The sequence below is a fragment of the Chelonoidis abingdonii genome, chromosome 21 (genome assembly GCF_003597395.2).
Source record: "Chelonoidis abingdonii isolate Lonesome George chromosome 21, CheloAbing_2.0, whole genome shotgun sequence".
NCBI lineage: Eukaryota > Metazoa > Chordata > Testudines > Testudinidae > Chelonoidis > Chelonoidis abingdonii.
Genome location: NC_133789.1, coordinates 12,126,997 through 12,142,439, shown reverse-complemented (window position 1 = coordinate 12,142,439; position 15,443 = coordinate 12,126,997). Strand labels below are relative to the sequence as shown.

Below are 15,443 nucleotides of genomic sequence, written 5' to 3'. Positions count from 1 at the left end.
GTCAGCCTGGGGCTGTACTGATCACCTGAGCCCTGTGCAGCCAGTAACCGGCTTAGATACAGCCCCACCCCCACCCCCAGCCCAGTCTGCACCCTGGGGCCTGCGCCCGTCCTCGCAAGAACCCTTCGGCGTTTGCACCTTGGGCGCACTGCCCGGTTCCGGCTGAGATGTTCGTTTAACACGCTGGGTTCATCGGTAATTACTGTTCTATTGCACTGGTGCCTAGAGACCCAGCCCAGCCTGGCCCCCCTGCGCTGGGGCTGGACAGACCCGCAGGCAGAGAGAGGCAAGGTCAGATTAACTGGGCCCAGCGCCGAACATATTTGTGGACCCCTATAGACGCTATGGAACATGGTGCGGGGGGTCGATCCCCAGACTGAAGGGCCAGCCAGGGACAATGGCATGGCAGAGGTGGCTCTGCTCCACTCAGCCCAGTGCGAGGGCACTATTTACAAAGCGGCAGATGCACAATGGTCTGCCCGGCCCTGTGCTGCCAGCGTACCCCATGCCGTGCCACATATCCCCCCGCACTGGAACGCGTCCCCCAATTCCCTATGGCCAGAGCCCCCCCCAGACCCTGCCACAAATGTACAGCGCCCTGCACACCATCACCCCTGCCCAGCGCCCCTCTGCCCACAGACCCATGACAACTGCCCAGCACCCCACACAGAGCCTCCATTCCCTAGTGCCCCAAAACCCAGATATCTTCCCTGCCCCCTCACAGCCCAGCACCCCTCCCCCCAGGCACTCCAGAGACCCACTCCCTCAAGCCCTGCCTCCCGGTTGCACTCACCAGCCCTCTGGGAGGCAACTGTGTCTGCTGGACTGAGCTGTCAGTGCAGCCAGGGCTGGTCCTGGGGTCAGGAATACTCTGTCCCCTTGGGAGTGGTGCAGCCAGGCCAGCGCCTGCCCCAGCTGAGCTCCCTCAGGACCCACTTGCCTGGAGGGAACCAGCCAACTCCTCCCCCACCGCATTCTCCTCCCCCCGCCCCCAACTGACAGAGCCTGACCAGGCTTCTGCACCTGTCCCAGGTGGCTCAGCTCCAGGGAGACAGGTGAGGCCCCACAGGTGGTGGGAAGCAGAGACTGCCTGGAGCCAGAGGTGCACTGGGGTCCAGCCAGGGGGCAGAGAGAAGCCGGAGGGTGAGGCCAGGAGGTGGAGAGGAGCTCTCAGCTGACTAGTGGGCAGGCTGAAAGGAGCAAGTGGTGGGCAGCGGGGGGGAGAACCAGCAGGTTGGTGGGATCTCAGGGCACAGTGCAAGCAGAGCAGGAAGAGGCCCCGTCTGAGCATGGCCTGTCTCCATGGTGCCACTGGCACCATTGTAAACCCGGCACTGAGACAGGCTGTGGCCCGAGGAGGTAACAGACTGACGGGAGCAGGCGACCGCAGAGGATCATCACTCCATGATACAGGGGAGCTGAGGCTCAGAGGGTCAGTGTCTGGCTGGAGGTGCACAGGGCATCTGTGGCAGAGCCGGGCACTGAACCCAGCTCTCCACACCCCAAGCTACTGCCTTAAGCAGAGCCACCTTCCCCTGACGCTGGGAGGGGCAAGACCAGGGGTCCCAGAAGGGACCCAGCCTCAGGGACTGAGCTCCCAGGGGAGAATGGACCTGTCCTGCCAGTTTCAGATCAGGCAGCCCCCTCATCGGTGCCCGCGGCTGCTTCCAACCCTCACCCCACACTGCCCACCACGTGGACAGACAGACAGACACGGACAGGGCTTACGGCTCTGCAGACGTCCCAGCTGTGAGGTGCAGGAGGAGCAGCAGGCAGATTACTGGGGCCCCCATTCCTGGGCTGCAGGCAGACGGGCAGGCACAAGGGGACACACACACGTCACCCCTCTGGGTCCTTCTTCCTCCCTCTCTCCCCTGCTCTGTGCTGGAGACCAGTCTGCTCTGCCCTGATACAGACTCTGGAGCCAGAGCTTCGCTTTGATCCGGGGTAAACAAGGGTCATGTCAGGTCTCTGGCTGGGGCTGGGGGAAGCAGCCAGGACAATATTTACCCACCGCCCCCAGCTGCTGATTCAAGGCTCTGACAGGTTCTTGCAGCTTGAGTCAGAGGATTCTGCCTGGCAAAGGGTCAGATGAGCCAGGAGGCCCCTTGCATTGGTTACACGGCAGGGGGTGGGACCCCTCTGGGGGTGGTGGTGCAGTAGCCAGGATGCTGGGAAAGCCCTGGCAGGAGCAGCGGGGAGGAGCTTGCTGAGAAATGAGTTTGTTAAAGTGGGTTCTGGCAGCGCCCCCACGGCTGCAATGCAAATGAGAAGAACGTTGGGGTTGCTGAACATGTCTCATGAAAACCCCATTCATGACTGCTTCTAATGTTCCCGCACTGGGATGGCCGGGGATGAAATTTCCATGCTCAAGCTCTGCCTTGGGTTGAATTTTTTTTGTAATGTGGAAAATTGCCAGCACTACGATGATGGGTCTCGCGCTTTCTCTTCTTGGAGGGGGAGAGTTCAGGACACCGTTTCTTGCCCCTGAACTGGAATATTAACTGCCCCACTAGTGTCCTAGAGAAGGGGAGTGGAGAGGGAGGGACCCAGGCCCACCCTCTACTCCAGATCCCAGCCCAGGGACCCTAGGGATAGCGGTAAACCACTTGAATTGACGATTCCTTGCCCTGGGCTACTTCCCTCTCCTGCCCTTCAGCTTGTGGGGGCTTCCTGCCCTTCCTCTGCACAAGCCAGGTGTCCCTTTACCTAAGGTCTTGGTCTTCTTAGCCCACTGCAGTACTTCTCCAAATTTTCCTCTGCTTCTCTCTGTGAAAGTAAAATGAATTATATTGTAAAAATAAGAATGGATTAAAAAAATGTTGTATGTACCTTTAAGCAGAAATAAGAAATGCTGAAATATAGGTGCCAGGAAAAGAAACATTAGGCATAACAAGGTGCTAATGGTGAAACATTAACAGAAAGATCGGTAATAATTAGTAAGGAAATAAGATATGCATGACTAACCCAGGAAATATCAGATTCTGCTCCTTTGTTATCTTGTTAAGTGCTCGCCCTTTTATCTGTATAAATAAGATAGTTTGTGTCTTGCATGGTGCTCACATTATCTGGTGTATAGCAGAGCGTTGTGCTAATAAAACAGAGTGGGCTGACAAACGTGAAGTCCTGAGTGTAACTTAACATTTCCAAACTGCTCTCTTCTCCAACTCCAATCCACTCTGGGCTGGTCACACTGGGGGCGGTATCGATCTAAGATATGTAACCATACGTGAATAGCGTAGCTGAAGTCGAAGTACTTAGATCGATTTACCTCGGGTCCTCATGACGCAAGATCGACATCCGTGGCTCCCGTGCGAATCTGCTACCGCCACTCGCTCCGGTGGAGTTCAGGATCAACAGGAGCGCATTCGGAATCGATATATCACGTCTAGATGAACACTGGGAAATCCAGACAGCTGGGAGAAAGCTAATGTGTGCTAATACTTGAAATGATAAATGCCGATGGCCTGGCTATTAGAGCCTGTCAGTGTGACATGGATCCCTGGCACAATAATGGAGTGGCTGATACGGACTTGTTTAATAAAGAATGGAAAGAATCGAATTTAGCCATTTAGCATCAGCTTATGAAAAACAGCTCCTGTCAAACTAATTGATATCTTTTTTTGATGAGATTATGTTTTGTAGATAAAAGTAATGTGTTGACGTACTATACTGAGATTTCTGTAAGGCGTTTGACTTGATACCACACAACATTTGATTAAAAACTGGACATTATATAAAATTAACATGGCATTAATGGATTAAAAACTGGCTTACTGATAGGTCTCAAATTAATTGTAAATTGTGCACTCAGCCTGCTCTCTACCGTACGGAGCCAGCCCCACAGACCTCCTGGATGGGACAAGAACAGACAAAATAGATCTCCTATGGGTTCCCACGAAATACATCTCATCAACCTCGGCCTAGGGAATGTGCATTGTGCTTGGAGCCAACTTACATTTTCCACTGGCTTTATTACGAGTTGGGATGAAGGAACAACGAGGGACATCTTCAAATCCCAACTGGCTGCTTGCGGGAGGACGGGCTTTGTTCAAACACAAGCAATGGGCTCAGCACAGGGAAAGCGTGATGCAACTCTCTGGCCTGTGTTATGCAGGAGGTCTGTCGAGATCACTGGTTCCAAACTGGGGGTCATGACCCCAGCAGGCTGGATTACCAATAGGCAGTGCTAAGAATGTATTAGGGCACCAGCAAAGCAGGGGCACCAAAAAAAGGAGATTTAAATAAAATGATATATTCAAAAAAAGCATTGAAGGATCACATGGACAAAATCAGAACTTTGTTAGACTTCCTGACACTCCGCTACACACTCTTCCCGTGTTTTCTGTTCTCTTTTGATTACTTATCCCACCTAAACCAGGGGGCATCCACTAATGTAGATCGAAATAGGCAAGGAAATAAGAGATCGTACTGATTATCCTATTTCGGTAGTAAAACAGACATTGTTCTAGAAGGTGTGGATGTGTTCAGAGACGAACCTGCTCATGCGTGTAAATAAGAGGAGAAGATCCTGCTATGTGGGTTGATTTCAGGACCAGTGATGTAGCTTACTGGAGAGATCGTGGACCAAAGACTGTCACACCACACTGGACATTCAGAAATTCACTGGACTTTTAACAATGGCAAACACAAGATATTCCACAAAAAATATTTTCGGCATGAAAGCGAATTGTGAGAAATACACTCAGAAATGGCTACTGATTCACCACAACAGGGTCTGTGTACTGTTCTGTTTGCAAACTTCTTGCATAAAAACCTTCCAACATCCCAGTTTGCTGCAGATGGAGTAGTGCGGCGGAATAGTTTAATTGAACACATGAAAATAGCACTACTCACAGAGATTCAATGCGGACATATTTAAATCAAAGACAGGGCTTTTGGATTGAAACAAAAATTGGAAGAACAAATTAAAGGAGAGCATGATAACAGCGTGTTATAGCGTTTATTCAAACAGAGCTGAAGCTGGTCTGCCTTTCCAGGGATCAAATGACACATTTGGATCATTGCAGAATGGAAATTTCTTGGGATTGGTTGAGCGGGGCTCAGTTTGACCCATTTTTAGCAGGCCATATCTCAAAATATGGGAATGCTGGCAAAGGTAACCCATCATACTTGTCCAAGACAATATGTGATGAACTCATTGGTCTAATGAGTGACAAAGTTTGTTCAGCTATTGTGGATGAAATAAGTACTGCTGGGTACTTCAGTTTATCTGTCGACTCTACATCTGATCTTTCACATATTGATCAATTGAGTATTGTACTAAGATATGTGTCTCCCACAGATGGAAAACCAGTTGAACTATTTATAACATTCCTCAATCGGAAAAGGGACACTGGTGAAAAAATGGCAAATCAAGTACTGCATTATCTGTGCCAAAGTTTGCAAAATAGATTTCTCAAAGTGCAGAGGTCAATCTTATGACAATGCTGCTGACATGTCAGGGCGTTATCAAGGAATGCCGAAGAAGCTTTGAGAACAGAACAAATATGCCATACTCATACCATGTGCTGCACACACTCTCAATCTTGTTGGCCGCAGTGCTGTTGATTGTTGTCCGGTGGCAGTAAGGTTTTTCTCAATAGTCCAGTTATTTTCTCTGCCTCAACACACCGATGGGCAGTTCTTAAAACATATTTGGGCAATGATTGTGTGTTGAAATCTCTTTCTAATAGTCGCTGGGAGGCACATGCAATGGCAACAAGTGCAATTCTGGAGTCCTACTCAAAGATTGTGGATGCATTAGAAAGTATAGCTGAAGACCAATCACAAAAGGGAGAAACTATACGAGAGGCAGAAAACATTGCAAACAAGATGCAAGAACTAGAGTCTGTATTCATGTTGACCACATGGAATGAAATTTTACAACATTTTTACCACACAAGTCAAGCTCTCTAAGAAAAAGCATTGGATTTGAAAACATGTGCAGACCTCTGGCAAGCATTAGCAGACCACTTACACGCTTTGAGGAATGATTTCGAAAGATTTGAAGACATATCAAAAGATATCTAGCCTGATACTAACTACAAAGAAGCCCAGTCCCGCAAGCGAATCAGGAAAATACATGCATATGATAGCAGTGCAACAGAAACAGCATTGAATCCTAGAGACAAATTTCGCGTATCTACTTACTACTCTATAATTGATATACTTGAAGCTCATATGAAGGGGAGAGATGAAGTGTACAAAGAAGTATCAAGTAGATTTTCTTTTCTAAATGATATGGACTTATCTGATGAACAATATTCACACCGTTCCCAAAAGCTAGTTGACTTATATCCTGTTGACTTGAACATGAATCTCTGTGGAGAAGTACAGCAGTTCCACTGTTATATGCGCGCAAAGTTTAATGAAACAGGGAAAAATGAAATTTCAGTCACATTGATCTTCATGACACAATATTGAAAGATAGAATACAATGTGCATTGCCAAATGTAGAGATTGCACTACGTATTTTTCTAACATTGATGATTACTAACTGCTCCACAGAATGCTCTTTTTCTCAGCTGAAAAGATTAAAAAACCCTCAGAGAACAATGTGTCAGGACAGAGTTGATTTACTTTCTCTATTGTGTATGGAACCGGACATGCTTCGTCGAGTCAGCTTCGATGAACTTATCCAGAATTTTGCAATCAGAAAATCTAAAAAGAAGCTATTTTAATTTCAACAAACATGTAAGTTTTGTGTCATTTTGAAAAATAAAATTTGATTTTACGGTATAGTCTGGTTTTTATTTTGAATTACTTAGTGGGGGGCACCATAATCTTTTCAGTGCTTAGGACCTCTAAAAGTCTTAATGTGGTCCTGCCCCTCAGGGTGTCACACGGTTATTATGTTGGGGTCACAAGCTGGCCACCTCCACCCTCAAACTCTGCTTCACTTCCAGCATTTCTAATAGTGTTAAATTTAGAAAAAGGATTTAAAATTTATAAGGAGGGTGGCACACAGAAGGTTGCTGAGTGAAAGGAGTTGCCAATACAAAAATTTGAGACGCACTGATCTAGATGATATAATGGCCCCTCCTGGCCTTACAATCCATGGCCGTGGGCTGCAGTGGTGGAGTCTATACAGGGGCACACAAGAAAATGTTTGTTTTTCTTTAACCCCTCCCCCCAGCAATAGAAATTAAACACAAAAACTCCATCCCAGAAGCATGAAGGTTGCAAAGTCTAGAAGTGAAAAGTTCAGCAATGCCAGAAGGCAGATTGCCTGTGTCATCCCTCATTCAGCCCCCTCATGTGAGCATGTTATGGCACAGTGTGTTCTTACACAAGTATGTCCTGTTTGTTCCGTGAGTCGGACATTTCCTAACGTGCCAGCGCTCAGCTTCACCGCGTGAATCATGTTCTTTTACGGTAGGTTTATAGTATGAAATAATTACCTAGGGTGCAAAAATCTACCAGCTGGCTAAGCGCTCTCACTCACACATGGGCACACACCCGCCAGCGGAGCCCCAGATGGGCTGGAAGGAGAATTCAGTTTCCATGTTTGCCCTCACTCGAGGGGAGGGAGGAGACCTGGGTTTCCTTGTGTAACAGGCAAATCGGTTGGGTAACAGAAATATCCACTTCCCCTCCCCCCGACTGCAGACACCTGCACACTGATGCTGCAGTCTGCTGGCCCTGGCTCGCTGCCAGCTCCAGGGATGCGGCGATCTGGCCCAGGTCACTGCCCCTTGCTGGTTTACCCTCAAATGTTTACCTGTCCCCTGGGACGGCTCAAAGGTAACAGGGATTTCAGCACCAACAGGCAGACAGGGCCCTCTGGGGGTGTGAAGCTTGGGGTAGGGTGGGAGGCCCCTGCCCAGGGGAGAGCGATTCAGGAAGGGGGTGAGTGTCAGACATCAGGCCTGGGGCCCGTATCCCTTAGATCGGCATCCATGGAATGACTCAGGTCTCTGTCACGGCCAGTCCTGGCATCACAGAGCCCAATTCTGCCCTCGGTCACAGCTGGGCATCCCAAGACAGCCCCAGCCAAGGACCCAAACAGGCTCCGCAGTCCCAGTGGGTCTGGGTACAGCTGCGGGAGTGTCTCCCAGAGCAGCATTCACCCCACAAGAAATCAGAGCTTGGACCGAGCAACTGGGGACAGCTCGTCCTGCCCCCGGTCAGTGCAGGGCTTTCCCAGGGCTGGATTGAAATGACTCAGGGGATGGGTCTGCAGCGCCCCCTGCTGACCAGGCGAATGGCTCTCACGTGAGGAAACGCCTGGTGATGCCCACGTCAGCCCATCACTGCTTTGGTGTGGCATCAGGAGGTGCACTGTGGGAGGTTCGAGCTCAGTGATATTCTGGCAGGGAACACAACTCCTCCTTCCCCCAGGTCCTCCTGCCCCCACTCCGCCCCTTCTCCAAACCCTGACCGCCGCTTCTTCCTGACCCCTCACTCCACCCTTCTCCAACCCCCACCCGCCTCACTTCTTCCATGTCCACCCTCCATACCCCACCTCACCCTCACCCTGCCTATTCTTGTCCTCCGCTCTCCCCTCCATGCAGCACCCAAGGCCGCCTGGGGGGGGCCAAGAAGGGCAATTTGTCCCAGGCCCAGGCCCCGCAGGGGCCCCCACGAGAGTTTTGGAGCCCCTGAAGCGAGGTCCTATCGCTCTGGGGGGGCCCAGAAAACTCTTGTGGGCCTGGACCCTGAGTTGTCTTCCATTCCCGGTCTTTGCTGGCGGGGGAGTCCTAAGGACCACTCCGGAAGGAGCCCCCGCTGACGAATTACCACCAAGCGGCTGCCGATGAAAGTGCAGCCAGGTCTTTGGAGGTAATCGGGGTGCGGGGGGTCCTAAGGACCGTTCTGGAAGACCCCCTGCCAGCGAGTTACCACCAAAGTGTAATTTGGCGGTAATTTGCCTGCGGGGGACCTTCTGTCCGGGACCCGCCACTGAATGCCTGAAGACCCGCGGCGGAGCCCCCCACCGCCGAATTACGCGCGAAGTGGGGTCTCCCCACCACTGAAGACCCCAGGCCTCCGGAATCTCTGGGCGGCCTGGCAGCCCTCTTGTATGCTCTGAACAGCTGATCCCTTGGCGTGCCAGGAGATGGCAGGGAGAAAGGGGAAGAGCTGCCTGGGCAGGTCCCTCCAGAGTGGGAGGCACTGGTGGGGGGGGAGAGGAGCGATCCACAGGACTGACTCCAGCCTTGGAGCACCCACACACTCGCGCCTATGAACAGCGGTATTCAGCCTGGGTCTGCAGCCCCCTGGGAGGCCACAGACTATGTCTAAATTTCAAAGGATCCGGCAGCAATCCATTTGAAAATTTTTTAGGGGTCGCAAATGGAAAAGGTTGAAATCCCGGGGTTTCTATCTAAGGAATATCTGAATGGACTCTGATGGAACAAAGAAAAGCAGTTCTCCAACTTCAGGGCTAATATCCAAGAGACCACGAAACAAAATGAAGGTGTAAAGCTTAAGAACATAAGAGCGGCCAGATTGGGCAGACCAAAGGTCCATCCAAGCCCAGATCCGTCTGCTGACAGTGGCCACTGCCAGGTGCCCCAGAGGAATGAACGAGAACCAGGTCCATCACAAAAGTGATCCATCTGCCTGTTGCTTCGTGCTCCCAGCTCTGGCAACAGAGGCTAAGGACACCATCCCTGCCCATCCTGGCTAATAGCCATTTATGGACCTATCCCCCAGGAACTTAATCTAGTTCTTGTTTTGAACCCTGTTTAAAGTCTTGACCTTCACAACATCTCCTGGCAAAGAGTTCTGTGCTCAACTCTGTGTGTTCACCTGCCAACACGAGGGATGTAAGGAATGGAGCAGAGACTCAGTGGGGGGATGAGAACCCCTCCCCCAATCCCCACACATGGCATGTTCCCCAAGGCCCCAGGGGATCCCTGCTGTAGGATCTGAGCCCTAGAAGGGAGTGGAAGGTCGCCCCCACCTGTCCTGAGTGGGGCTGTGCGCTCACTCCCATCCCTCATCTCGCACGTAAGTCAGATGGGCCCAGCAATCACCACTGAGTCACCCCTCAAAATGCTATGGAAACGTCCTGCCACCTCCTGGCCCAGCAAAAAGGATTCTGAAGGGCATCTGAGGAGCTGGATGGCAGGGAGAAATGTGGGGGACCCTGAAGGGGGCCGGGAACTCCCCTGCTCCTCTGGCACGGCCCAGTTACATAACCAGCGCACCATGCCCACTAGCCCGACGAGCACAGCGGTTCCCGTGTCCCTCGGGTGAGCGACCATCCACATATCAACCGGGGAACGGCTCTGACTGAAGTGGAATTTATGGAAATGGGGCACTTGGCACCTGGGAGATTTCAGTGACCCCACGCCCTGATGGTGTGACACAAGAGCCCAGGAGACAGCTGTAATGGTGGGGTGGAGCAAGCGCAGGACAATGCCCACGGCCAGCGCTGACTATGCCACAGAAGCCTAGAGAGTAACTGTAATGGGGGCGGAGGCGCAAGGGCGGGACTCACCCGGTCTCGTAGTAATCGACAGTCTCAACTGGGGCTGCTTCTGAGATTCTTCACAGGGAAATCCTGCTCCAGGGAGAAGGTAAAATCGCCGCCTCCTTCATACAGCTACCGAGAGGAGCAACAGAAGCGAGTGCCTGGGCTTGAAAACACTGCACTGGCAGCTCGAACCCCCTCCTCCTGGGCTTGGCCTGGGCCTAGCCGCTTCCCTCTGCCCTGCAGCCTGGAGCAGTGAAGAAAATGCTCCCCAATCCCTGTTCCATTCCCTTTTCATCAACACTCAGGGCCCACTCCATCCTCCCAACCTGAGCTCCCCGTCGCTCGTTCACGGCCCTCCCTGGCCTTTGGCTGAGTCTGGTCGCCATCTCCCCGTCCTTTGTGGAACACGGACACTTGGAAATCAGGGGAGATTTCAGTGACGCTCTCGCGTGCGTGTAACACAGAGCACAGACAAGAGCAGCTGGAATGGGGGTGGAGCCAGGGGCATGGACACGCCTCCCCTTCACACCAGGCCCCCGGAGCCCCGAGCCACCCGCACTCACACGGTCCAGATAAGAGCGTCACCTGGTCGTTCTGCACCTCCAACACCTCTTCACCAAAGGCGGCTTCCTCCCAGGAGCAGAGGATGGAAACGGCTTGAGCCAGGAAGGGAGGGCATGGGTCGAGTCACTGCCTGCTGGGCTGGCATGGGGCACCAAAAATGCCCATGGCCGAGGGGCCTGGCTGCCACCTCCCCCATGCCAGTCACACCTGAAGCACTGGAAGTGTCTGCTGGGGGACGGGGCAGGGAGTCTGGACATGGGCGTTGTGTTGTAGGGGAGGCAGCCGGGTCAGACCTGCTCAGTGACTAGATGGGAGACCCACGGGGGCTGCCACCAGTGCCCATGGTCAGGGGGCAGGACTTCTGCAGGGGGAGCTCCCCTGGGCAGAGCTGCAATCTGTGCTCGTCATTGGGGTCTGGGCCCTCTCCCCAATGGATCAGCCCCGGGTTCATGCTGGTTGACCAGTATCGGTCTGGTTCGCCCCCTGGAAGCTCAGCCTGCCGCAGAGCCCGGATCGGCGTGTGGGAAGGCCGGCATGGTCGAGCGTTCATTATGGAGATGGCAGATCCGAACTGGCCACCGTTGGATGCTGGGCGCTCACCCTCACGCCATGCTCACCCACCCCCTGACCAATACGAGAGATGTCCTGTATCGGTCAGGCGTGCTGAGGTTGGGGTTTGCCCTGGTTACAGACACAGGGGGGTGAGGGGGAGCCTCCATCCTCTGCCTGCAAGGCGTCTCTATACTTCTACCTCCCGAGAACCAGCCCTTTAGCGCCTGGCACATTCCAAGGGGCCCCTGCCTCTGCCCTGAGCCCTGTGGGGGGATGGCTCCCCCGGCGATCGATTCTTGCAGTGGGGCGGCTCTGCCTCAGCCATTTCCCCACTGCCTGGGGCCTGCCCCTGCCCCTGGGTGCTTGAACCCGCGGGGCTGGGGGCTGGGGCTCGTACCGGGCATGCAGCACAAGGCTGAAGCGGGATCTGGCGCTCTCGGTGCACTCCTTCGGCTCCGTCTCCACCTGCAGGTCAAAGGTCGCAGCGCTCTTTGGGGGCGGCACGTTGTAGCGCAGAGTCAGCTGGGAAGACAAGCAAGAAGGTTGGGGCAGAGCCTGCTGCCTGCGCCACCGCAGATCAGAGCCTGGGCCCAGAGCCAGGCGCCGTGGGGCAGGGCAAGGGCACAGCCAGTCACCGCTGGGCCGGCTGGGCCCCAGGGGCTCCTGAACTCACCTGCACAAAGACACAGCCCTTGCCGCTGGCCCGCACCATGTACTGCCCGGGGATCTCCTGCAGGGCCGCTCGCTGCAGCACCAGCCGGTTGGCGTTGTCCACGTGGAATTGCTGCCGGGTCCCAGCCTGGGAGCTCACCGTCACCGACACAGCCCCGCTCGCGCTGTTCGTCACGGCTGCGTATCTGGCCAGGGCCTGCAGGGCCACCACCGTGTCCTGGGGAGGAGAGTCACTGAGCTGCTGTCACGCTCTGGGGAGAGGAACCTGGCTCAGACTCACTGCAGCAGGATTGGGACCCGCTGGGGTGCTGACACCGGGACCCCAGCTCTCAGCCTGAGGGCAGGGGGTTCTGCACCCAGGACTCCCTCTCCCAAGAAGGACCCCGGCTCAGATGTGGAGATGCAGCTCTCGGGGGCTCCTTCCTGCACCAGGACATCAGTGCTGGTTTGCCTGAGGGCAGGGGTGTTACCTGCGTGGAGGCAAAGCCCCCATAGGGGTTCTGCTGCTTGCTGAGCCAGGGGACGATCAGGGCGGCGATCGCCATGTCGGCAGCAGACACACTGGGCAGGGAGAGATAGGCCAGGAGCACGTAAGCCGTCATCTCCACCTCCGCCGACGGGGCCTGCTTCCCATAGGAGCTGGGCAGGGCCTTCACCTTCCTCTGCCAGTGGAGCTGTCCCCCTAGGAAAGGGGCCGAGGGAAGGGCAGCCCCATGGATGCAGTTACAACACAGCGGTTCACCTGTTTGCTTTCCAAAGGGGCCCGAGGGGCTTCCCAGGCCAGAGGGACGCCATCCCCCACTGAATGCAGCCAACTCTGGGGTAGGACACGGCAGCTGATTCACAGCATGCTGGAGGGCTATGCAAGTGTAACGTAGTACCCCTTGTGGGTTGTCAGCAGGGACTGAACCCTGGATCTCTGAGTCGAAACCCTTGAGCCTCTGCTACCCGAGCTAAAAGCTGAGCTCCAGTGGGTCGCTGGCTGTAAGCGACCCGTAAGCCTCTGGGTTGCGGCTGCTCGAGGACAGAGGCGGTGCTAGCCCAGTGGGGCCCTAAGCAGAATATTCTTCCCCCCAACCAGCCCATTACAGATATGAACTGCATAATATCCACAAACCGAAAAAGATCCCAACTCCCTCACACTGACATCCTGGTAAACAGGCCACGTTACATTCGATGAACAGGTTTGGGTGGTAATACCAAACTAGAGGCCCCATGAGCTGCTTGGAGCCTAAAGAATTGTTTAATCTGCTTGTGCCTAGTGCTGCCACTGCTAGAGCAGGGCAGAGAGCCCCTGAGTGGATGTGGGGCCCCCCAGGAATGGGGGCAGGAGGGGAGCAGGACACAGCTGAAGGACAGGGGTTGGAACTGACATTGGGTTCTCACCCCACTCCATGGGGTTTTTGGGACCTTGCAGATGGGTCCTGTAACCCAAGGGCTATTTTACCCTCCTAGGGCAGGGATCAGCACTTCTGCTCCCAGCACTTCTTACCTGCTTTGGGGCAGGGCAGAAGGCGACTCACACAACTCTTAAGCACAGACCAGCTGCAGCCACCATGCCGGGGCTTGGAGAGAAGGGACATTTCATCCGAGACAAGAAAGCACAGAGCCGCCTGGACCATGCAGGGGGCTCTTCTCTGTGGGGGCTGGGCTGGGAGCGGCACAAACCTGTGACGTTATTGCCATAAACTGGAACTGTATAGATCATTATTGCAACCAAAGTCCTGTCGTGGCACCAAATCTTGTATAAAGGGGGTCAAATAAGGTATCTAAGACAAGGTTATGGTTTGCTGGTTATAATTATGCTGTCTGTATGCACATGTCATTTTTGAATTTAAAGTTATAAGTATTGACTCTAGACTGTCTGTATTTCAAACTTTTGCTCTGCTTCTGGGTGACACCCCAGACAATTTGGTGTCAGCACTGCATAGCCTGCTTCATGGCCCTTGAAGGACCATCAGCTATACAACTGACCCATTGAGAGAAGGCAGATACACTTTGTGACTCAGCAAGGGATGCAGGGACATGCCTGTGGACAGAACTCTGAGGTTTTTCCATGCTATGTGATGGACAGCTTGTCTTTGGGACAAAGAAAGCAGTGACCACTTGGCAAGAGACTATAAAAAGCTGCTGCAGCTCCTCCATCTTGTCTTCAATCCTGCTGGTCCTGAAACCGCGGGACCGGCAGACCTCCTGCAGGCATGCCACCAAAGACCGCCTGACTGCCGCTCTCACAGTGACCGGAAGGCTGCCCCACACAGCTTGCTGCCCCAGGTACGCGCTTACTGCGCTGGTGTCTGGAGCTGTCCCTGACTGTATGTAATTGTTTCCATTTAACCAATTCTCACTCTCATCTTTATCTTTTTCCTTTTATGAATAAACCTTTAGATTTTAGATTCTAAAGGATTGGCAACAGCATGATTTGTGAGGAAGATCTAATTTGTATATTGACCTGGGTCTGGGGCTTGGTCCTTTGGGATTGAGAGAACCTCTTTTCTTTTATTGGGGTGTTGGTTTTCATAACCATTTGTCCCCATAATGAGTGGCACTGGTGGTGATACTGGGAAACTGGAGTGTCTAAGGAAATGGCCTGTGTAACTTATGGTTAGCCAGTGGGGTAAAGCCAAAGTCTTCTCTGTTTTTCTGGTTTGGTTTGCCTTGGTTTGCATAGAAACCCCAGCCTTGGGCTGTAACTGCCCTGCTTTAAGCAATTTGTCCTGAACTGATACTCTCAGTTGAGTCCAACCAGAAGCAGCATCGTTACAAAACCCAAGGGCATCTGTCCAGGGATAGGCTGGGGGAACTAGAGCTGGGGGCAGGCAGTCTCCCATTGGTCCATGGGGGGCACAGCTGCAGACCAAGGGGCACCCAGAGACCTGCTTCCCTGTACAATACCCTCTCCCAGAGATGGCAGGGCCTAGCTGGCCCCGGCCCAGTGCAGTCCATTCCCCTGCCAGTATTAGCCGGGCCAAGCCGAGAAGCCTCGGGCAGGGACTCCCCAGCTGGGATGTCCCCAACACAGGATGGGGACTGGGATCCTGTGGCATCTCCCCAGGGCTCGGTTACATCCCGTTCTCCTTGGGAGCTGCCTGCTCAAGGCCCTGCCCCATGGCTCTGAGCCCACTGGACCCATCACGCTCCTGACCCCGGGCGCTTTAGAGGGCCGGGTTGGGATATGGGGCTTTGCCCCTCTAGGTTCTCAGCTCCGATCCCCCCAGGCTGGCAGTGA

At 53.6% G+C, this 15,443-nt stretch overlaps 1 pseudogene; it reads right to left on the bottom strand.

Moving 5' to 3' along the window:
* Positions 1-15,443, bottom strand: part of LOC116835033 (alpha-2-macroglobulin-like protein 1) — a 24,623-nt pseudogene that overhangs the window by 3,026 nt on the left and 6,154 nt on the right.